The 24,325-nt window shown below is 47.0% G+C and overlaps 1 long non-coding RNA gene across 1 annotated transcript in view; it reads right to left on the bottom strand.

Moving 5' to 3' along the window:
- Positions 1–4,740: 4,740 nt before the first annotated feature.
- Positions 4,741–24,325, bottom strand: part of LOC139228199 (uncharacterized) — a 41,958-nt gene continuing 22,373 nt past the window's right edge. The window contains exons 3-4 of the long non-coding RNA XR_011587522.1: positions 5,208–5,366; positions 4,741–4,921 (exon numbers count right to left, since the gene is read on the bottom strand). This is a non-coding gene — a long non-coding RNA (uncharacterized lncRNA). The remainder of the gene's footprint in view (positions 4,922–5,207; positions 5,367–24,325) is intronic.

Below are 24,325 nucleotides of genomic sequence, written 5' to 3'. Positions count from 1 at the left end.
TCTGTTTTTAGTTATTGCCTTTCTTTTTTACCTTTTGCTTTTTGTTTACTGAGGGCAAGTAATCAGATGGCCGTTCCTCCCTAGCATACATGATCACCTATCATTGTATGCCATAAAGGATCGACGTGGTGGGAAGTAGTCCTCTCTCCAACACAACTTCTTCTCTATATGTCTGAATTGCCTCTTTAGTTTTAATATCCTGCTCTCTCCTCAGCCAAGCACCTTGTTTCTGTTCCACCACTGGGCAAGATATTGTACTTTGTCAGTCTATTTTTTGGATGGTCCAACTGCACAAAATTTTCAAATTCCACAAAGGATGGCAGGTTCTGGAAAGTTAAGTTTACAGTTGAATAACTATTGATTCCAATGGCTGTTTTTCATGGTTTAATGTCAACCTTTATATTGTTTAATGCCATTATATTAATTGCTAATTTAGAGTTTAATGTTTCATTTTCTGACCACAGTCAGTGTTCGGTTCATTGTTGGTATTATCATAAGGTATGCTTGCTCCAAACCATGGGCATGGGAGCAAGCGACTGAGATTTAATTTTTATTCCCTTTTTCTTGGTCTATTAGCCTTGCTGTGAGAATACTTTGCCCGAGGGCAAACACATTGGGAACTCTGAACACTTTGTTCCCAGTTTTTACAACAAGTACAAGTTAGTGCCAGTCTTAGCCAACTCATTGCATAGAACTTACAGCATAGAAACAGGCACTTCGGCCCCACCAGCTCATGCCAGATTTTATGCTCCACATGAGCCTTCCACCCCTCTTCATTTCAGCATAGCCTTATATTTATTTCTCCCTCATGTACTTACCTAGTTTCCCCTTAAATACATCTATGCTATTCGCCTCAAGCACTCCCTGTGGTGTGAGTTCCACATTCTAGCCACTCTCTGAGTAATGAGGGGGCGGGGAAGAGGGTGAACAGCCAGAGGTTGTGGTCCATATCGGGACCAATGACATAAGTAGAAAGAGGGATAAGGTCCTGCAGGCAGTGTTTAGGGAGCTAGGAGAGAGATTAAATAGCAGGACCTCAAAGGTAGTAATTTCTGGATTACACCCGGTGCCACGAGCTGGAGAGTACAGAAATAGAAAAATAGAACAGATGATGGAGAGATGGTGCAGGACAGAGGGCTTTAGATTCCTGAGGCACTGGGACAGCTTCTGGGGGAGGTGGGCCCTGTACAACCCGGAAGGGTTGCACCTCAACAGAGCCGGGACCAATATCATCATGGTTGGGCTTGCTAGTGCTGTTGGGGAGGGTTTAAACTAGCTTGGCAGAGGGATGGGAACCTGAAAATAGAGTCAGTAGGGAGGGGAGTAAAGTTGGAAGTGGAAAGCAAAAATGTAGAAAGTGAATTTGAAGGACAAGCAGTAAAAAATGGTAAAAAATACAAATTTAAAAGCTCTTTGTCTAAATGTACATAGCATTCGTAACAAAATAGATGAGTTGACGGCACAGGTACAAATGGGTATGATCTAATAGCCATTACAGAGACATGGTTGCAAGGTGACCAGGATTGGGAACTAAATATTCAGGGGTATTTGACAATTTGGAAGGACAGACGGAAAGGAAAAGGAGGTGGGGTAGCACTGTTAATAAAGGATGAGATCAGTGCGTTAGTGAGAAACGATATTGGCTCATTGGATCAGGATGATGAATAAGCTTAGGTGGAGATAAGGAATAATAAAGGGAAAAATTTGCTGGTGGGCATAGTCTATAGGCCCCCTAACAGTAGCTACACTGTTGGACGGAGTATTAATCAAGAAATAATGGAGGCTTGTAATAAAGTAACGGCAATAATCATGGGTGATTATAACCTTCACATTGATTGGACAAAGCAAATTTGCCAGGGTAGCCTTAAGGAAGAGTTCATAGAGTGTACCTGGGATAATTTCCTTGAACAGTACATTGCGGAACCAACCAGGGAGCAGGCTATCTTAGATCTAGCACTGTGTAATGAGGCAGGATTAATAAATGATCTCGTAGTAAAGGATCCTCTTAGGAATGAGTGACCATAACATGGTTGAATTTCAAATTCAGTTGGAGGGCGAGAAAGTTGGTTCTCAAACCAGGGTCCTAAGCTTAAATAGAGACTACAAAGATATGAGGGCAGAGTTGGCTAAAGTGGACTGGGAAAATAGACTAAAATATGGGATGGTTGAGGAGCAGTGGCAGATATTTAAGGAGATATATCACAACTCGCAACAAAAATATATCCCAATGAGAAGGAAAGACTGTAAGAGAAGGGATAACCATCCTTGGCTAACTAAAGAAGTAAGGGATGGTATCAAATTGAGAACAAGGGCATACAATGTGGCCAAGACTAGTGGGAGGCCAGAGGATTGGGGAATTCTTAAAAGCCAGCAGAGAATGTCTAGAAAAATGATAAAGGGAGAGAAGATAGATTATGAAAGTAAACTAGCAAAAAATATAAAAACAGATAGTAAGAGTTTATATAGGTACATGAAAAGAAAAAGAGTGGCCAAAGTAAATGTTCGTCGCCTAGAGGATGAGACTGGGGAATTAATAATGGGGAACAGGGAAATGGCAGAGACGTTGAACAAATATTTTGTATCGGTCTTCACGGTAGAAGACACTAAAAACATCCCAATAGTGGATAATCAAGGGGCTATAGGGAGCAACTTAATACAATCGCTATCACTAATGAAGTAGTACTTGGTAAAATAATGGGACTGAAGGTGGACAAGTCCCCTGGACCTGATGCCTTACATCCTAGAGTCTTAAAAGAAGTGGCTGCAGAGATAGTAGATGCATTGGTTGTAATCTACCAACATTTCCTGGAATCTAGCATACTCCCAGCGAATTGGAAAACCGCAAATGTAGCGCCCCTATTTACAAAAGGAGGCAGACAAAAAGCAGGAAACTATCGACCAGTTAGCCTAACATCTGTCGTTGGGAAAATGCTGGAGTCTATTATTAAGGAAGCAGTTGCGGGACATTTGGAAAAGCATGATTCAATCAAGCAGAGTCAGCATGGTTTTATAAAGGGAAATCATGTTTTACAAATTTTCTGGAGTTCTTTGTGGATGTAATGAGCAGGGTGGATAAAGGGGAACCAGTGGATGTGGTGTATTTGGATTTCCAGAAGGCATTCGATAAGATGCCACATAAGAGGTTACTGCACAAGATAAAAGTTCACGGGGTTGGGGGTAATATATTAGCATGGATAGAGGATTGGCTAACTAACAGAAGACAGAGAGTCGGGATAAATGGGTCATTTTGCGGTTGGCAAACAGTAACTAGTGGGGTGCCGCAGGGATCGGTGCTGGGTCCTCAACTATTTACAATCTATATTAATGATTTGGATGAAGGGACCGAGTGTAATGTAGCCAAGTTTGTTGATTATACAAAGATGGGTGGGAAAGCAAATTGTGAGGAGGGTACAAATAATCTGCAAAGGGATATAGACAGACTAAGTGAGTGGGCAAAAATTTGGCAGATGGAGTACAATGTGAGAAAATGTGAGGTTATCCACTTTGGCAGAAATAATAGAAAAGCAAATTATAATTTAAATGGAGAAAAATTGCAAAGTGCTGCAGTACAGAGGGACCTGAGGGTATTTGTGCATGAAACACAAAAAGTTAGTATGCAGGTACAGCAAGTAATCAGCAAGGCAAATGGAATGTTGGCCTTTATTGCAAAGGGGGATAGAGTATAAAAGCAGAGAAGTCCTGCTACAACTGTACAGAGTATTGGTGAGGCCACACCTGGAGTACTGCAAACAGTTTTGGTCTCCGTATTTAAGGAAGGATGTACTTGCATTGGAGGCTGTTCAGAGAAGGTTCACTAGGTTGATTCCAGAGATGAGGAGGTTGACTTATGAAGAGAGGTTGAGTAGGTTGGGCCTATACACATTAGAATTCAGAAGAATGAGAGGTGATCTTATTGAAACATAAGATAATGAGGGGGCTCAACAAGGTTGGTGCAGAGAGGATATTTCCACTCATAGGGGAAACTAAAACTAGGGGACATGGGGCTAGAACCTCCACTTTTTTTGCCTGCTTAATGCCCACTTAACCGTTGAAATGACATATAACGCCCAGATATCACCCATTTTGGCACAAAATGGAAACTGACGAGCTTTTTTAGGAGACTTATCACCGAGCGTTATTTTCCCAATGGGCTTAACGCCGAGAAAAAATATTACCGCCCGCCCACTTTTTTTGGGTGGAATCAGCAGAATGGGTGATTTCAACGCCCATATTATTGCCCAGCATTACTTTCCACACGGAATTAACGCCGAGATTCAATACCAACGCCCGGCGGCTGTTTTTTGTCGTAAAGAGCATATTTACCCAAACTAGCAGCCATGGAGATTGCCCACCATCAATTTCACCACCTCTGACACATATCGCCCAGAATATCGCCTGCTCAAAAAAATGCCCACAAAAAGTAGAACTAACCGCGACGGACACCAGCAGTGTGGCTGGCATTTGTTAAGTCCCACTCTTACGTGGGGAACTGATATCGGAAAGATTTGCCTGAAAGAGCGCTGACATGAGTGACAACGCTGACACACTGCTGTGTGTGCAGCTCAGACATCAATGGTGCCCATTATCTTGGTGCCAGTTAAAGTTTACGTTGATTGATGTTAAGCTGTATTTAACCCTTTCACGGTAAGGAATCACCAGTGTGTAACAGTCCAGCTCCCTGAGACAATGCGCAACAAGGTTATGTTCAATAACAAAAGTTTAATACAACATTGGTCTGAAATCATAAGTAACACAGCCAATAAGTCTGCGCTCTCATCCGTCGAGAACAGACCCAGCGGATTGTTGGGCAACAATCAGAGCTCCTCAGCACCAGATGTAGTAGGATCGTCCGCCGACTCTTGCCCCGCGCCCCCACCTTCTAGCCTCTGTGGCCTTGCCTGGGGCCGCGCTGCTGGCTGAGCTGCAAGACACAAATGAGGTTGTTAGAGGAGATGGGGTGCAAGGGTGACAAGGTGAGTCCAGCGCTGCACACAGTATATGCACGACATAAGTACCACCGCTCTCAAAATCATTACAGACATCACAATTCATGACCATCAACACATTGTGGATTTCAATAATTTTCATTAGGCCAGCATTATTTCTATGACACTTTTAGAAATCATCTATCATATATGATTGGTTGGATATGAGTTGGTGTGGCATCTATTGTCTTTACATCATGCAATGATGTAAGTTTTACTCACGTGGCATCACTTCAGTGTCAACAGATGCATCCGTGGCTGTCCGGGGGTGCTTCCCCACAAGTGCTCGCATTTGCTCCTCCATGTCAGTGATGTCGCTGGGGACTGGTGGCCTCCCCCTCCCGTTCGCCTCTGCATGGACCTCATTGTTGATAACTTCTTCTGTAAAAGGTGACAGGACAACATGGCATGAGATCATTGCGTGATATCATTGCAAGGCACTGTCACAGGCACTGATACAACACATAACCGACAGACGTAATCATGATTATTCTGATTATTATGATTCTTTACCTAAAGATGTACACCGTGACTACAGGCTTTGAGTAAAACATTCCCAGTCAAAGTGCAAGACCTCACATCTGCTGATAGTCACTCATGACTGTTACAAATCAAATTATATAAATACATAAGTACATGTAAATCAATGTAATACTTACTCTTGCGGATCCCAGAAGGTCATTCCATCGTTTGCGGCATTGGTTGCCCTCACGCACCTTGTTGGTCGCCGACGAAGTACCTCTGCTATCTCAGTCCATATCCTCTGGTAGGCCTTTGGGGATGGCTTCTCACGCTCTTCCTGTGTCAAATCACCCCAGCATGACACGACCTCCTGCAGGAGGGAGGCATTTGCCTCGTCCGAGAACCTCCTGGTTCTTTTGCGGCCTCCAATGTGCTCCTCACCTCACTGCTCTCTCCAGCATTAGTCTTCACAGCGTGCTGTGATTCCTCCTCCTCTCCCTCCATTATAGGGCAAATTTGATGAAATATGTGACTGTTAACAACTACTTTTTGTTTGCCTACTTGCTGTGAAGCTCTAAAGTCTCTCTCCTTACTCCCAAAGCAGACACACCACACCCAGCCATTCATTCAGTCCCTCTGAGCTCCCTCTCTCTGTCTCCTCTTCTGCGCATGTCATGGTGACCCTTGACCTCCTGGATCGTGGAAATCGAGCACTGCCATGACGTTGCTGAGGATGGCCACACTTTACGGCAGAAGGTCATTTGATATCGCTCACGGTAACGCCCATTTTCAAAAATGTAAACTAGGTATTTTGAAGCAAATTAAAATAACATTAGCGATGAAGGCGGTTTATTCTGCTGAGAAGTTCTTGGGCTCGAGGAAGGTATTGATTTCTAGAGGTTACTCGTGGAAGAGTGGAAGAATGCACATAAAAGGGAGAAGAATAGCAACTGAAATTGTGAAATTTATAGAGGACACCATCACATGAAATAAAACAGGTTGGGCATCAAATTTGATTGTACAAACCTCAATAATGTCAATGAAAGATTACTGTCTTTCTTAAAACATTTGAGTGTTCACATTTAAAATAGTTGTAACACTATTTCTGTGGTATAGTGTAAAAATATATCCCAATGAGAAGGAGAGACTGTAAGAGAAGGGATCATCATCCGTCGCTAACTAAGGAAATAAGGGATGGTATCAAATTGAAAATAAGGGCATACAATGTGCAAGACTAGTGGGAGACCAGAGGATTGGGAAACAGTTAAAAGCCAGCAAAGAATGACTAAAAAAATAAGAGAAAGGGAAGATAGATTATGAAAGTAAACTAACACGAAATATAAAAACAGACAGTAAGAGTTTCTACAGGTACATAAAAAGGAAAAGAATGGCTAAAGTAACTGTTGGTTCCATAGAGGATGAGACTGGGGAATTAATAATGGGGAACAGGGAAATGGCAGACATTGAACAAATATTTCACGGAAGAAGACACTAAAAACATCCCAATAGTGGATATTCAAGGGGCTATAGGGAGGGAGGAACGTGATACAATCACTATCACTAAAGAAGTAGTACTCGGTAAAATAATGCGACTAAAGGTGGACAAATTCCCTCTACCTGTTGGCTTACATCCTAGGGTCTTAAAAGAAGTGGCTGCAGAGATAATAGATGCATTGGTTGTAATCTAATTCATGTCTGGACCGGGGTCAAGCAGGGCTGCGTTTCAATCTTTCTCGCTGCCATGTTCCACCTCACAGCTGATAAGCTCCCCACTGGAGTGGAGCTAAACTACAGAACCAGTGGGAAGCTGTTCAACCTTCGCCGTCACCCGGCTAGGTCCAAGACCACTGCAACCTCGGTCGTTGAGCTGCAGTACGTGGATGACGCCTGCATCTGTGCACACACACAGGCTGAACACCAGGACATAGTCGACGTATTTACCAAGGCGTATGAAAGCATGGGCCTTACGCTAAACATTAGTAAGACAAGGGTTCTCCACCAGCCTGTCCTCGCCACACAGCACTGCCTCCCAAACATCAAGATCCACGGCGTGGCCCTGGACAACGTGGACCACTTCCCCTATCTCGGGAGCCTCCCATCAACAAGAGCAGGCATTGATGATGAGATCCAACACCGCCTCCAGTGCGCCAGTGCAGCCTTCAGCCACCTGAGGAAAAGAGTGTTTGAAGATCAGTCCCTCAAAACTGTCACCAAGTTCATGGTCTACAGGGCTGTAGTAATACCCACCCTTCTGTATGGCTCAGAGACATCGACCATGTACAGTAGACACCTCAAGTTGCTGGAGAAATACCACCAACGATGTCTCCGCAAGATCCTACAAATCCCCTGGGAGGACAGATGCACAAACATTAGCATCCTCGTCCAGGCCAACATCCCCAGCATTGAAGCACTGACCACACTTGATCAGCTCCGCTGGGCAGGCCACATAGTCCGCATGCCAGACACGAGACTCCCAAAGCAAGCACTCGACTTGGAACTCAAGAAGCCGGCGATCTGAAAACCCTTTTTTACCACCCACGCCGGAAATAATGCCCATATTTGGGTGATAAGCTCAAAAGTGGAGGTTCTAGCCCATTGTCTCAGGATAAGGAGATGAGGAGAAATTTCTTCTCTTAGAGGGCTGTAAATCGATGGAATTCTCTGCCCCAGAGAGCTGTGGAGGCTGGGTCATTGAATATATTTAAGGTGGAGATCAACAGATTTTTGAGCGATAATGGGATAAGGGGTTATGGGGAGCGGGCAGGGAAGTGGAGCTGAGTCCATGATCAGATTAGCCATGATCTTATTGAATGGCGGAGCAGGCTCAAGGGGCCAAATGGCCTATTCCTGCTCCTATTTCTGATGTTCACGAAATTTCACTTGAATCGCTATTAGATTTCTAGGTGAATATCTTATATTTATGACCACAAGGGGGTGAAATTGCCCCTTTTTGCATCTCTGGACTTGGTAATGGGGCGGAAACACTTTATGTTCGGGGGCGGGGAGTCCTATCAGCTCCCAGGAAATTGCACACGGTTAGCACCCTGGGTCGCCGCGCAACCGGCGATGATGTCATCATCGTGCACAGCGACCCCTTAACGCCTACGGCGACCCCTTTCCGCCCCGGATATTGCCCTGTGCCTCGCATGGTTGCCGCAAGCAGGTGTCAGCACCAGCATCGTGGCTCGCGAATGAGGCAAAAATCCGCTCGCGGGACGGAAGTTAAAGGGGACATCGCGAACATCGCACGCTGCCATCTTGGCGGCTTTGCGGACTCACCGGTCGGCGCCAATTCTTGTCCCCTATTGTGATCCAAGCCGCTTTGTGTGCTGGGCTGCAACCCTGATCGCACTCTACCATGGTGGCCTAGTGGAGGCCATCAGAGGCCATGCCAAGTGCGCAGCGGCCCACCCCTTTAAGCGAAGGGGAGAGGCATTGAAACGCGTCAGCGATACGTGGAGCATCCGCGTAGTGCTGACAATTGCACCCCATTATCTCCACCGGACCCGCCCCAGGAGAAAGTGGAGCATGCGAGATTGCGCTTCACTTCCTCTGAGCAGCTGTAAAGCCAATTCCGCAGCCGGGGGGGGATTTTGCTCCGGGTGCAGGAAGAACCACCCTGAGCAGGTTACCGCCCCCAGTCAGGGTGCAGGGCAATTTCTCCCACTAGTTTTGGTTCCACCTCAAGTAGAAATATCTTCTCTACATCTACCCTATCAAATCCTTTCATAATTTTAAAGACCTCAATCAAGTTAACCCCTCAGCCTTCTCTTTTCTAGAAAAAATAGTCCCAGTCTTTCATGATAGCTGTAGCCTCTCAGTTCTGGTGTCAACCTTGTAAATCATTTTTGCACCTTGTCCAGTGCTTCTATATCCATCTGTAACCTTTCGCCAATATTTCTGCATCTTCTCCTACTGTCTTCACTGGCTCCTCCTCAATTGTGCTTTGCGTTTGATCCAGTGCCCCTTCCTGCAGCTTACCAACTGTAGACTCCAAGGTCCCTTTATCTGTGCTGGAGCTGGTAGGGTGCTTGGCATAAGGTGCTGTGATGTGCCAAGTTCTTTGGTGCCACTTGTTTCTGCCTTATTTTGGGAATCAGCTACAGGATGCGAAAAGAAGATGGATTCAGTATACATCCCCGAGACAAGAGATGAAATTGGCTAAAACTCAAAAACGAGCACGGGGAGTGCAGAGCGTGATCTGCCCATGCCCAATAAAAATGATGATAAAAATTCCTACTGTCTGCTCATTATAATGATTGGAGCATTGATCTCAGCACTAAACATGTTGCTGGTTGCCTTCGCGCTCAACAGGTGCCACCAATATAGGGTGCAGTCTACTGGCCAGTAATGTTTGGCCTAGGCACTCTGCACTAGTTAACCAGAAAGTGCTTTGTTGCAGAAGTACCTCATTGTCAATCTGAAGCCATGGGCCAGCAGGGAATAACGAGGGCAAGGAGGTTCTCAGCTGCGGCAATGAAGGCATTGGTCCTAGGGTAGACAGAAGACTTCAGGTCCTCTACCAGCAGGGAGGCACGAGGCCTTCCAGGCAGCACACCAGAGGCTGTGGGTGGAAATTGCACAAGCTGTCAGTGCCACGAGTGTTGTCGCCAGGACCGGGATCCAGTGCCCAAAGAAGTTTAATGACCTCACATAAGCGGTCAATTTGAGTGAATGCATCTTCAAATGTCATATCCCATCATCTGCACCACTAGCCTCACACACTGCTCAATGCACCACACCCCCATCACTCACCTGCCAACAATCTCTAGCAATCGTGAATCATATCTCACAATCCTAGTTTCACCTCACCCTCACACACTTACCAGCGCTGCAAAACTCACATCCATATCTCACACCTTGCACACGCTGCACATTCATCCATGGCAGGCACATAACCCAACCACATTGCACTACACTCACTGACATACTCCCCTTTCTCTTGCATGCAAAGGTGGCTCGCAACCGCTGTGAGTAGCAGCAGACAGGCAGAGGGGAAGCCTGACTTCAGAACCTGACTGAGCTGGAGGAAACAGTGCAGGAGATCATTGGAGGGTTCGTCACTGAGGCTGAGGCAAGCAGTGAGGTTGAAAGCATTGATGATAACGGTATGCTCATACCTAATACTTCTCACATCCCATTTCCCCCTCATCCCACAATCTCGTTTCACTTACAAGCTGCTGATGGTGTAACCATGCACATCTTTCTTTCTCCTTCCTCCCCTTACACATCCTGACCCTTGTGCCTTTCTACTTTCAGATACTCAAGAACTGCCAGCAGCACAGCCTGTTTTGATGTTGTGGAGTAGGAGATTGAAGGTGAAGAAGAGGCACGGTTATTCGATCTGACATTCCCAGGCACGAACTAAGAAAATGGCACTGCGCAGACTTTAGAGGGTAGTATAGAGGTGGGTCTGCACGTGGTGAGCCACTAGGCATAAATGGGCTGCAGCCAAGCCAAAGGGAAAGGATAACTCGGGGGCCAACTCCCCAGAGAACGAGTTCGCGCACGAGTTCTGATGCACAGGACTCAGATGATGACTTCGATGGGGTGCCCTTCAGAATAAGGGTGATGGGCATGCACACAGAAATAGTTGCTGCATTGGCAAGCCTGCCAGAGAGACTCTTGTCAGTGTCAAGAAGCATGGAGGAGTCTGGCTCCAACATTGCACAGGGCTTTGCACAGAGCTAGGAGTCCAGGAATTCCAGGATGGGCAACTACATTAGGACACTTGTGGACCCAACTATGTCCTCAAGGTTGTCTTAGAGCAGCTGGCTAGGGGAGAAAATGTAGAAGGCCCGTTCGGGCCTTAAAGGAGGGAATACTTTTCAGGGGAGATCAGTGGGTGGTCCCAGAATAGCATCAGAGGGAATTCCTCCAGATAGCCCATGGGGGCCCAAGAGCGGGACACCCAGGGCCGGAGACTACCTGGCAGAGGATAGAACAGGCAGGGTGGTGGGCGCAACTGAGGGAGGATGTCCGCGATTTTTGCGCTGACTGTCTGGTGTGTGCAGCGTACAACCCCGATCCCCAGAAAAGAAAGGTTCCCATGGGACACACGAGAAGGGTAGAAGGACCAAGGCAGTTGGTAAAGGTCAATTACATTGGACCATTGCCCACTGCAAAGGGGGGGCAGGGGGGGTTACAAGTACTGTTTGGTCTTAGTGGACGTTTTCTCGAAGTGGGCTGAAGCCTTCTCTTGCCGATCAGCCACAGCATTGGCGATGGCAAGGATCTTGGTGAGGGAAATGTTCTCTAGGTGGGGACTGCCACAGATCGTGGAGTCCGACCAGGGGAGCCACTTCACAGGGCAGGTCGTGCAGGTACCTTGAAAGTGCTAGAGATAGAAGGGAAATGGCATGTGGCTCACAACTCACAGTCATCGGGGGTTGTGGAGTGACTTAATTGGACCATCAAAGAAAGGCTGCAGAAGGAAACAGGACAGTTCCTGAAAAAGTGGGTTGAGGTTCTGCCGTTTGATCTGATGGGAGTCTGAGCCAGCCTCGCCAGAAGCACAGGGTATTCCCTGCATGAGCTCATGACTGGTAGAGTCATGCGCACGCCCAGCCATGTTCTGGTGCCGGTTCTCACAGCGGGGCAGGTGAGAGAGGTAAACTGGGACAAGTTTGTTAAGAATCTGTTTGAGCACTTGAAACAGATTCATTGGCAAGCTGCCAGCAACATGGGGAAGCAGCACCTGAGCAATTGGTTGCTGCTCGAGCCCCGGAGAACATGGGAGTGGAAGGTAGGGGATCAGGTCATGGTCCGCAATTATGCTCAGGTGGGCACATTTGAGCCTTTGTACATGGGGCCCTACAGTATCGTAGATAAGGCCAGTCCCATGGTGTACGCGATTAAGCTTTCGAAGCGCACAAAGTGGTTCCATGTGAACCAGTGCAAGTTGTTTAACCCGGGGGAAAGAGCGAGAAACAGAAAGAAGCACCAAGGCGCTGTAAGCAGCATGGTGGACGCGGGTCTTCCTCCCATAGTTTGGGACAGTGAGGAGCCCGTGGTGGTGATGGTTAGGAGGAGTAGCAGGATCCCACGGCCGAGAACGGCGTGATCTCCTCCTTACACACCGCCGAGGAGCCGGAAAAGGCCAGGGTCATAGAGACCTAGCGGGGCCACCCAGAGACGGGTGGCGGTGTATATAGTTTCCTTCTCAGTTTCGTGTTTTACAGAGTGTGTTTTTGATGAAGCCAGACCTGTGGAGGTACACCCTCTCACAGAAAGGTTGTTTACCTGTTGTGTATTTCTTGTAAAAAGAGAAGTCAGGAGCTCTGAAGTCGATGGGAGGCCATAGTTAACGAACCTTGCATATAACTTTCTGTATCTATATGGTAACAGTGCGATGCACTGTTGTATTTCAGGGATGTTTTCAGGGATGTATTCAGGGTGTTAAAAGTAAAGTATATAGGATTGGCCATCCATCGAGGGACAGCCCAGTTTGACAAAGGGACAGGCAAAGACTTGGTTTTTGCTTTTCAGTTGGACAGCCTCAGGCGGGAAGGACAGTTGGACTTTTAGCAGTCTTATAGGTATAAGAGAAGGCAGTTGGAAGCCATCTCTCTCTCCCCTCTTCTATGCCTGCTTGCAACGCACAAGGACCGTGCACTCCATCGGGAATGAAGAGATGAAACCACCATCTACGAGCCAAGAGAGCCTTGCTACTTCAACTGGGAGGCTGATCTTGAGACTGGACTTGAATACCATAGTTTGGTACGGACCCAGAAGATACGCCTCATCGGGAGAAGCCAGAGGGGTAATTGGTGAGCATTTATCGCAGCCCATGCATCTTTAAGACCACTGCATAGTGTGAAACGATGTCGTGTGTCCCAACCAAGCTTTAGGGGTTTTCAAGAGAGGTGTTTTAGACGTGGGTACTTTGCATTAGGGGCCTGTTTAGACAGGCCAAACTGGGTATTGTACTGCATTTGTTTGTTTTACAAACCAGGGTGTTATTATTTCCCCCTCTCTCCAAATCTCTGCAGCAGTCGTAAAGTTGTGGAATTCTGCTCTCCTCCTCTCCCTCTGGATGAATTGTAGAGTAGCAAGCCCCTTCCTCCTCTTTCTGGGCTGGTCTCAGGGTTCACACAGGCCTCAGGCAGGAGCCCAAGCAGGGAGCTCCTTCCCTCACTGCTCCATGCTCCAAATGATTAGGCCACGCCCCCAACAGCTCCACAACTCCCCTGGAGTCAACAACAAACATGTAAATCATAAAACAAACCAGGGTGTGTGTGGTTTTACTGGGTGCAGGTGTGTGTTTTAACTTAAATAAAAAGCATTGCCGGTACTCGGACCAAGGTACCTGTCCCTGACTCATTAATCTGTCAGTACAGTAATTCCAGCGTTAAAACTATTGTAAAGTGGGAGTGCTTCAAAAACACCTAAGGAAAACCACTTATACCTCTCTCAGGGTGACTGCATTCATCCTCCCACCCCTGTTGCTCCATCATTGCCCTTGCTGCTGCCACCCATTCCGTGGTGGTGCAGTCTACAGCTGTGCTTTCTAGGCCCAGAGCAGCTCGAGGTTGACCTGCAAGACCATCTGCGGTCTCCCACACTAAAAGTCAGCAGCCTTCCACCAGCCATGCTGCAGCCGCTGGAATAGCATTGGGGTAGCACTAAGTAGGAGCACTAGAGAAGACACAGGAGCATGAAAGATGGACACTAAGGGAATGCAAGGGTGATTCGTTGATGTTGTGTAGTTTGCCATTGATTAATTTATAAATTATATCTGGAATGTTTATTTTGTGGTTGCTCTTACTTCAACTTTGTACCCAAGTGGATGCTGTGATGTTTTATGACAGAGGGATGGTAACATGGGGAAGTGGTGAGCAATGGAGATCTAGGGTTTCATTCATTAGAACCAGGTTCTGATGAGGCATTCACGGACAGCCCCTCTGGAATGGAAATCTGCTGCCCGCCTCCTGCCTTCCTCCTCCACTTCCTCCTCCTCCTCTTTAGTGTCAGCCAGTGGCTCAGTGGGTAGCACATTTACCTCTGAGTCAGAAGGTTGTGGGTTCAAGTCCCACTGTTTAATGGCCAGCTGTGACCAGGAGTTTGCGGTGTGCAAATTGGCTGCCGCGTTCCCCACATTACAACAGTGACTACACTCAAAAAGTACTTCATTGGCTGTAAAGCACTTTGAGACGTCTGGTGGTCATGAAAGGCATTATATAATGGCATGAGTTTCTTTCTTCTCATGAAGTGGTCACGGAATCTGTGGTGGCAAGGGCTGCATCCTCATGAGGCATTAGCCGAAGCCCTGTCTGCCTATTTAAGAACATAAGAACATAAGGAATAGGAACAGGAATAGGCCATACGGCCCCTCGATCCTGCTCCGCCATTCAATAAAATCATGGTTGATCTGATCATGGATTCAGCTCCACTTCCCCGCCCGCTCCCCATAACCCCTTATCGTTGAAGAAACTGTTTATTTCTTTCTTAAATTTATTCAGTGTCCCAGCTTCCACAGTTCTCTGAGGCAGCAAATTCCACAGATTTACAACCCTCAGAGAAGAAATTTCTCGTTGAGGAGGAGGCGGGAGTCCGGGGTCGGAGGCCTATAAAAAGGCCACGAGTTCAGCAGTCGGGAGTTCGTTGAAGAGGAGGCGGGAGTCCGGGGTGGGAGGCCTATAAAAAGGCCACGAGTTCAGCCAGTCGGGAGTTTGTTGAGGAGGAGGCGGGAGTCCGGGGTCGGAGGCCTATAAAAAGGCCACGAGTTCAGCAGTCGGGAGTTCGTTGAAGAGAGGCGGGAGTCCGGGGTGGGAGGCCTATAAAAAGGCCACGAGTTCAGCCAGTCGGGAGTTTGTTGAGGAGGAGGCGGGAGTCCGGGGTCGGAGGCTTATAAAAAGGCCACAAGTTCAGCAGTCGGGAGTTCGGAGAGGCCAGCCGGTGCAGCTGCAGGGAGAAGGCAAAAAAGAAGTAGAAAGAAATCGAAAGGTGACTTCACAGCCAAGGGGGTAAGTGATTGGCTGGTGATGGGTAAGTAGTTTTTCTTTTTCTTTTCTTTATCACTAAGTAACATTTAGCATTGTTGTTGCAAATTAAGTTAATCTAAAGGTTAAGTCATGGCAGGACAGCTCGGACACGTATTATGCTCCTCCTGTATATGTGGGAAGTCAGGGACACTTCCGGTGTCCCTGATGACTATGTGTCCGGGAAATGCATCTGCCTCCAGCTCCTGACAGACTGCATTGCGGCACTGGAGCTGCGGGTGGATTCACTCTGGAGCATGCACGATGCTGAGAATGACGTGAATAGCACATTTAGCGAGTTGGTCTCACCGCAGGTAAAGGGTACACAGCCAGATAGTAAATGGGTAAACAACAGGAAGAGCAGTGCAAGGAAGGCAGTACAGGGGTCCCCTGCGGTCATCCCCCTGCAAAACAGATACGCCGCTTTAGGTACTGCTGAGGGGGATGACTCATCAGGGGAGGGCAGCAGCAGCCAAGTTCATGGTACCGTGGGTGGCTCTTCTGCACAGGAGGGCAGGAAAAGAGTGGGAGAGGTATAATGATAGGGGGTTCGATTGTAAGGGGAATAGATAGGCGTTTCTGCAGCCGCAACCGAGACTCCAGGATAGTATGTTGCCTCCCTGGTGAAAGGGTCAAGGATGTCTTGGAGCGGGTGTAGGACATTCTGAAAAGGGAGGGTGAACAGCCAGTTGTCATGGTGTACATAGGTACCAACGATAGAGGTAAAAAAACGGGATGAGGTCCTATGAGACGAATTTAGGGAGCTAGGAGCTAAATTAAAAAGTAGGATCTCAAAAGTAGTAATCTCAGGATTGCTACCAGTGCCACATGCTAGTCAGAATAGGAATCGCAGGATAGCTCAGATGAATACGTGGCTTGAGGAGTGGTGCAAAAGGGAGGGATTCAAATTCTTGGGACATTGGAACCAGTTCTGAGGGAGGTGGGACCAGTACAAACTGGACGGTCTGCACCTGGGCAGGACCGGAAACAATGTCCTCGGGGGAGTGTTTGCTAGTGCTGTTGGGAAGGAGTTAAACTAACATGACAGGGGACCTATGCAGGGAGACAGAGGGAAATAAAATGGAGGCAGAAGCAAAAGATAGAAAGGAGAATCGTAAAAGTGGAGGGCAGAGAAACCCAAGGCAAAAAACAAAAAGGGCCACATTACAGCAAAATTCGAAAGGGGAAAAATGTGTTAAAAAGGCAAGCTTGAAGGCTCTGTGCCTCAATGCGAGGAGTATTCGAAATAAGTTGGACGAATTAACTGCGCAGACAGCAGTTAACTGATATGATGTAATTGGCATCACGGAGACATGACTCCAGGGTGACTAAGGCTGGGAACTCAATATCCAGGGGTATTCAACATTCAGGAAGGATAGGCAGAGAGGAAAAGGAGACGGGGTGGCATTGCTAGTTAAAGAGGAAATTAATGCAATCGTAAGGAGGGACATTAGCCTGGATGATGTGGAATCGGTATGGGTGGAGCTGCGGAATACCAATGGGCAGAAAACGCTAGTGGGAGTTGTGTACAGACCACCAAACAGTAGTAGTGAGGTTGGGGACAGCATCAAACAAGAAATAAGGGATGTGTGCAATAAAGGTACAGCAGTTATCATGGGCGACTTTAATCTACATATTGATTGGGCTAACCAAACTGGAAGCAATGCGGTGGAGTAGGGTTTCCTGGAGTGTATTAGGGACGATTTTCTAGATCAATATGTCGAGGAACCAACTGGGGAGCTGGCCATCTTAGACTGGGTGATGTGTAATGAGATGGGACTAATTAGCAATCTTGTTGTACGAGGCCTCTTGGGGAAGAGTGACCATAATATGGTAGAATTCTTTATTAAGATGGAGAGTGGCACAGTTAATTCGGAAACTTGGGTCCTGAACTTCAGGAAAGGTAACTTCGACAGTATGAGGCATGAATTGGCTAGTATAGACTGGCAAAGGATACTTAAAGGGTTGACGGTAGATACGCAATGGCAAACAGTTAAAGATCACATGAATGAACTTCAGCAATTGTGCATCTATGTCTGGAGTAAAAATAAAACGGGGAAGGTGGCTCAACCGTGGCTAACAAGAGAAATTAAGGATAGTGTTAAAACAAAGGAAGAGGCATATAAATTGGTTAGAAAAAGTAACAAACCTGAGGACTGGGAGAAATTTAGAATTCAATAGCGGAGGACTAAGGGTTTAATTAAGAGGGGGAAAATAGAGTACGAGAGGAAGCTTGCAAGGAACACATAAAAACTGACTGCAAAATCTTCTATAGATATGTGAAGAGAAAAAGATTAGTGAAGACAAATGTAGGTCCCTTGCAGTCGGATTCAGGTGAATTTATAATGGGGAACAAAGAAATGGCAAACCAATTGAACAAATACTTTGGTTCTGTCTTCACGAAGGAAGACACAAATAACCTTCCAAATGTACTAGGGGACAGTGGGTCTCGTGAGAAGGAGGAACTGAAGGATATCGTTATTAGGCGGGAAATTGTGTTCAGGAAATTGATGGGATTGAAGGCCGATAAATCCCCGGGGCCTGATAGTCTGCATCCCAGAGTACTTAAGGAAGTGGTCCTAGAAATAGTGGATGCATTGGTGATCATTTTCCAACAGTCTATCAACTCTGGATCAGTTCCTATAGACTGGAGTGTAGCTTATGTAGCACCACTTTTTTAAAAAGGAGGGAGAGAGAAAATGGGTAATTATAGACCGGTTAGCCTGACATCAGCAGTGGGAAAAATGTTGGAATCAATCATTAAGGATGAAATAGCAGTGCATTTGGAAAGCAGTGACAGGATCGGTCCAAGTCAGCATGGATTTATGAAAGGGAAATCATGCTTGACGAATCTTCTTGAATTTTTTGAGGATGTAACTAGCAGAGTGAATGAAGGAGAACCAGCGGATGTAGTATATTTGGACTTTCAAAAGGCTTTTGAAGAGGTCTCGCACAAGAGATTGGTGTGCAAAGTCAAAGCGCATGGTATTGGGGGTAATGTACTGACGTGGATAGAGAACGCGTTGGCAGACAGGAAGCAGAGTCGGGATAAACGGGTCCTTTTCAGAATGGCAGGCAGTGACTAGTGGAGTGCTGCAGGGCTCAGTGCTGGGACCCCAGCTCTTTACAATATACATTAACGATTTGGATGAAGGGATTGAGTGTAATATCTCCAAGTTTGCAGATGACACTAAACTGCGTGGCGGTGTGAGCTGTCAGGGGTACGCTAAGAGGCTGCAGGGTGACTTGGACAGGTTAGGTGGGTGGGCAAATGCATAGCAGATGCAGTATAATGTGGATAAATGTGAAGTTATCCATTTTGGGGGCAATAACACGAAGGCAGAATATAATCTGAATGGTGGAAGATTAGGAAAAGGGGAGGTGCAACGAAGCCCTGGGTGTCATGGTTCATCAGTCGTTGAAGGTTGGCATGCAGGTACAGCAGGCAGTGAAGAAGGCAAATGGTATGTTGGCCTTCATAGCTAGGGGATTTGAGTATAGGAGCAGGGAGGTCTTATTGCAGTTGTACAGGGCCTTAGTGAGGCCTCACCTGGAATATTGTGTTCAGTTTTGGTCCCCTAATCTGAGGAAGGACGTTCTTGCTATTGAGGGAGTGCAGCCAAGGTTCACCAAACTAATTCCAGGGATGGCTGGACTGTCATATGAGGAGAGACTGGGTCAACTGGACCTTTATTCACTGGAGTTTAGAAGGGTGAGAGGGGATCTCATAGAAACTTGTAAGATTCTGACAGGACTGGACAGGTTAGATGCGGGAAGAATGTTCCCAATGTTGGGGAAGTCCGGAACCAGAGGACAGTCTTAGGATAAGGCGTAGGCCATTTAGGACTGAGATGAGGAGAAACTTCTTCACTCAGAAAGTTGTTAACCTGTGGAATTCCCTGCCGCAGAGAGTTGTTGATGCCAGTTCATTGGATATATTCAAGAGGGAGTTAGATATGGCCCTGACGGCTAAGAGGATCAAGTGGGTATGGCGAGAAAGCAGGAAAGGGGTACTGAGGGAATGATTACCCATGATCTTATTGAATGGCGGTGCACGCTCGAAAGGCCGAATGGCCTAGCCCTGCACCTATTTTCTAATTTCTATGTTTCTCTTCAACTCTGTTTTAAATGGGCAGCCCTTTATTCTAAGATCATGCCCTCTAGTTCTAGTCTCCCCCATCAGTGGAAACATCCTCTCTGCATCCACCTTGTCAAGCCACATCATAATCTTATACATTTCGATAAGATCACCTCTCATTCTTCTGAATTTCAATGAGCAGAGGCCCAACTTACTCAACCTTTCCTCATAAGTCAACCCTCGCAATCCCGGAATCAACCTAGTGAATCTTCGCTGAACTTCCTCCAAAGCAAGTACATCCTTTCGTAAATATGGAAAGCAAAATTGCACGCAGTATTCCAGGTGTGGCCTCACCAATACTTTATATAGCTGTAGTAAGACTTCCCTGCTTTTATACTCCATCCCCTTTGCAATAAAGGCCAAGATACTATTGGCCTTTCTGATCACTTGCCGTACCTGCATACTATCCTTTTGTGTTTCATGCACAAGTACAAGTACCGCCAGGTCCCGCTGTACAGCGGCACTTTGCAATCTTTCTCCATTTAAATAATAGCTTGCTCTTTGATTTTTTTCTGCCAAAGTGCATGACCTCACACTTTCCAACATTATACTCCATCTGTCAAATTTTTGCCCACTCACTTAGCCTGTCTATGTCCTTTTGCAGATTTTTTGAGTCCTCACACATTGCTTTTCCTCCCATCTTTGTATTGTCAAAAAATTTGGCTACATTACACTCAGTCCTTTCTTCCACGTCGTTAATATGGATTGTTCATAGTTGCCACTATTTGCAGAGAGCAGAAGACTTTGCCCCGGTGTCCTGTGTAGTGTATGAAATGATACAATGAACTCCGTACTGTAAGCCAGTGACTAGGTATAACCTGGTCAATCTTAAATGGCTTCCAGAAGTGAAGATACAAAGGTGAAGTTCAGGTTATATACCGGGAACAGCACGAGTGTACCTATGACCTGAGGACCTCCGACGGTAGTGCCCCCTGTTTAGTGGGCAAACCTTATGTACATACATTACATCATTTCCCCCCCCACCGCACCCCCCCCCTCCAGTTGTTGGCACAACTCCATATTAAAAGTTCAGCTGGTCCGGAGCCTTTCGTTCCCTGTCTCAGTACAATCCTAGTGCTTTCTGAGTCTCTCACGACTTGGGGCATGACCACAGTGGGTTCTTCTGATGGCTGGACGTGAGTTGTTTGGTCGTCTAAGCTCACGGTGTCTTCTTCCAACTGTTTCGGTTCGTCAGTGTGTTTTAGCTTGATTTGATCAATGTGTTTCTTGCACATCTGCCCATTCTTGAGCTTAACCATATACACCCGGTTACCCTCCTTATCCATAACATTGCCCGGGAGCCACTTGGCCCTTGACCATGGTTAAGTACATATATCTGTAAATGACCCAGTGTGTCGCGTGACACTGCGGCGCAGTCGTGATACCACTGCTGGCGTTGATGTCAGCTTTTGACATGATCTTAAAGGTCAGGATGGACTAGAGAGAGCCTGGTTTTGAGATCTCTCTTCATCAATAGTTCCGCAGGTGGGACCCCGGTGAGCGTGTGTGGCCTTGTCCTGTAACTGAGCAGTATGCGTGACAGGCATGTCTGCAAGAAACCGTGAGTTACGCGTTTCAGGCTCTGCTTGATGGTTTGAGCTGCCCGCTCTGCTTGACCATTGGACGCGGGTTTGAACGGGGCTGACCTCACGTGTTTATTGCCGTTGCGTTTCATGAACTCTTGAAACTCCAGGCTCATGAAACACAGTCCGTTGTCGCTGACAACGATATCTGGCAGACCATGTGTGGCAAACATGGCTCTCAGGTTCTCAATGGTGGCAGTGGAAGTGCTGGATGACATGATCACACATTCTATCCATTTGGAGTATGCATCCATCACAACAAAAAACATTTTACCAAGGAAGGGGCCCGCAAAGTCGATGTGAATTCTAGACCACGGTTTGGATGGCCATGACCACAGACTGAGCGGAGCTTCCTTTGGGGCATTGCTTAACTGCATGCAAGTGCTGCACTGATGCACACATGACTTTAAGTCCCAGTCAATGCCAGGCCATCAAACATGGGACCGGGATGCATACTATGTAACTCCCATACAAATCTCGCCCTGCCTTTCTTGGGCATTACAACATGATTACCCCACAGTAAACAGTCAGACTGGATGAAAAGATCATCTTTGCGACAACTGTAAGGTTTGGTTTCATCACCCATTTCCTTGGGGATGGTCGACCAGTCCCCATGAAGAACACAACATTTTACAACTGATAGGGACGGATCCTGGCTGGTCTAGGTCTTAACTTGTTGAGCAGTGACAGACAACCCTTCACTCTCAAAGGCATCCATGAGCATGATTAGCTCTGTGGGCATTGGCGTTTCCACCTCCGGTGTGGGCAACGGTAACCGGCTCAATGCATCAGCACAGTTGTCGGTGCTTGGTCTATGGCGAACCACATAATCATAGGCAGATAATGTCAGCGCCCACCCCTGGATGCGGGACGACGCGTTGGTATTGATACCTTTATGTTCTGAGAACAACGATATAAGCGGCTTGTAATCGGTTTCCAGCTCGAAGCGAAGCCCAAACAGGTACTGGTGCATTTTTTTTACCCCATAAACACATGCTATAGCCTCTTTCTCTACCATGCCATAAGCTCTTTCCGCCTTGGACAGGCTTTGAGAGGCATACGCAATTGGTTGTAGTTTGCCTGACTCATTGGCTTGCTGGAGTACCCAGCCGACCCCATAGGACGACGCATCACAGGTCAAAACTAGACGCTTGCATGGATCAAACAGTACAAGTAGCTTGTGGGAACACAACAGATTTCTAGCCTTCTTAAAGACTCTGTCTTGAAGTTCACCCCACACCCAGTCGTCTCCTTTCCTGAGCAGCTTGTGCAAAGGCTCTAATACTGTGCTCAATTTGGATAAGAAGTTACCGAAATAGTTGAGAAGACCCAGGAAAGAACGCAGCTCCGTCACATTCTGGGGCCTGGGCGCATTTTTGATGGCCTTTGTTTTTGAATCTGTAGGCCTGATTCTGTCTGCAGCAATCTTTCGACCAAGGAATTCGACCTCTGGTGCCATGAAAACACACTTCAAACGTTTCTGCCTGAATCCCACTTTGGCCAGACGAAACAGAACCTCTTCCAGATTGTGCAGGTGTTTGGCAGTGTCACGACCTGTGACTAGGATGCCGTCTTGGACTACCACGGTCCTGAGATGGATTTAAATAGGCTTTCCATGTTTCTCTGAAATATGGCTGCTGCCGAACGAATGCCAAAAGGGCACCTGTTGTAAATAAACAGTCCTTTGTGCGTGTTGATGCACATAAGTTTCTTTGATGATTCAACCAGTTCCTGTGTCATGTAGGCCGACGTTAAATCCAATTTGGTGAACGATTTTTCCCCGGCTAGCGTTGCAAACAGGTCATCAGCTTTCGGTAGCGGGTACTGATCTTGTTTCGAAACTCAGTTGATCTTGACCTTGGAGTCTCCACAAATCCTGACTGTGCCATCGCTCTTTAACACCGGAACAATGGGACTGGCCCATTCATTAAATTTAACCGGTGTGATGACCCCCTCGCATTGTAGCCTGTCCAATTCGAGCTGGACCATTTCTCTCATCATGTGCGGGACCGCCCTGGCTTTGTGATGGATGGGCCTTGCGTCTGGGCCTCGGTGAATCTGCACCTTTGCTCCCTTGAAGCTGCCAATTCCCCGTTCAAACACTGAGGGAAATTTGCTCAGCACTTGAGCACACAAATCATCATCCGCTGATTACAAAGCTTTGATATCGTACCATTTCCATTTTATTTTCTTGAACCAACTCCTGCCAAATAACGATAGGCTGTTGCCCGGGATAATCCACAATGGTAGATCATGAACCGATCCCTCGTACGATACTCTTACTGCTGCACTACCGATCACTGGTATGAGCTCTTTGGTGTAGGTACGCAACTTCACATTTATCGGACTCAGCTTGGGTCTCTCTGCCTTGGTCTCCCACAGCTTTTTGAAAGTCCTCTGGCACATTATCGATTGACTGAGGGAGAGCGATAGTGATAGGGGATTCAATTGTAAGAGGAATAGAAAGGCGTTTCTGCGGCCGCAACCGAGACTCCAGGATGGTATGTTGCCTCCCTGGTGCAAGGGTCAAGGATGTCTTGGAGCAGGTGCAGGACATTCTGAAAAGGGAGGGTGAACAGCCAGTAGTCGTGGCGCACATTGGTACCAACAATATAGGTAAAAAAAAGGGATGAGGTCCTACGAGACGAATTTAAGGAGCGAGGAGCTAAGTTAAAACGTAGGACCTCAAAAGTAGTAATCTCGGGATTGCTACCAGTGCCACGTGCTAGTCAGAGTAGGAATCGCAGGATAGCTCAGATGAATATGTGGCTTGAGCAGTGGTGCAGCAGGGAGGGATTCAAATTCCTGGGGCATTGGAACCGGTTCTGGGGGAGGTGGGACCAGTATAAACTGGACGGTCTGCACCTGGGCAGGACCGGAACCAATGCCCTAGGGGGAGTGTTTGCTAGTGCTGTTGGGGGGGGAGTTAAACTAATATGGCAGGGGGATGGGAACCAATGCAGGGAGACAGAGGGAAACAAAATGGAGACAGAAGCAAAAGACAGAAAGGAGATGAGTAAAAGTGGAGGGCAGAGAAACCCAAGGCAAAAAACAAAAAGGGCCATTGTACAGCAAAATTCTAAAGGTCAAAGTGTAAAAAAAAGGCAAGCATGAAAGCTCGGTGCCTCAATGCGAGGAGTATTCGGAACCCAGGAGAGGGCTCTAAGCTAGTTAGAA

This window comes from Pristiophorus japonicus, chromosome 17 (assembly GCF_044704955.1).
Source record: "Pristiophorus japonicus isolate sPriJap1 chromosome 17, sPriJap1.hap1, whole genome shotgun sequence".
Classification (NCBI taxonomy): Eukaryota; Metazoa; Chordata; class Chondrichthyes; family Pristiophoridae; genus Pristiophorus; species Pristiophorus japonicus.
The sequence above is the reverse complement of the archived record's forward strand: the minus strand, read 5'-3'. Positions and strand labels throughout refer to the sequence as shown.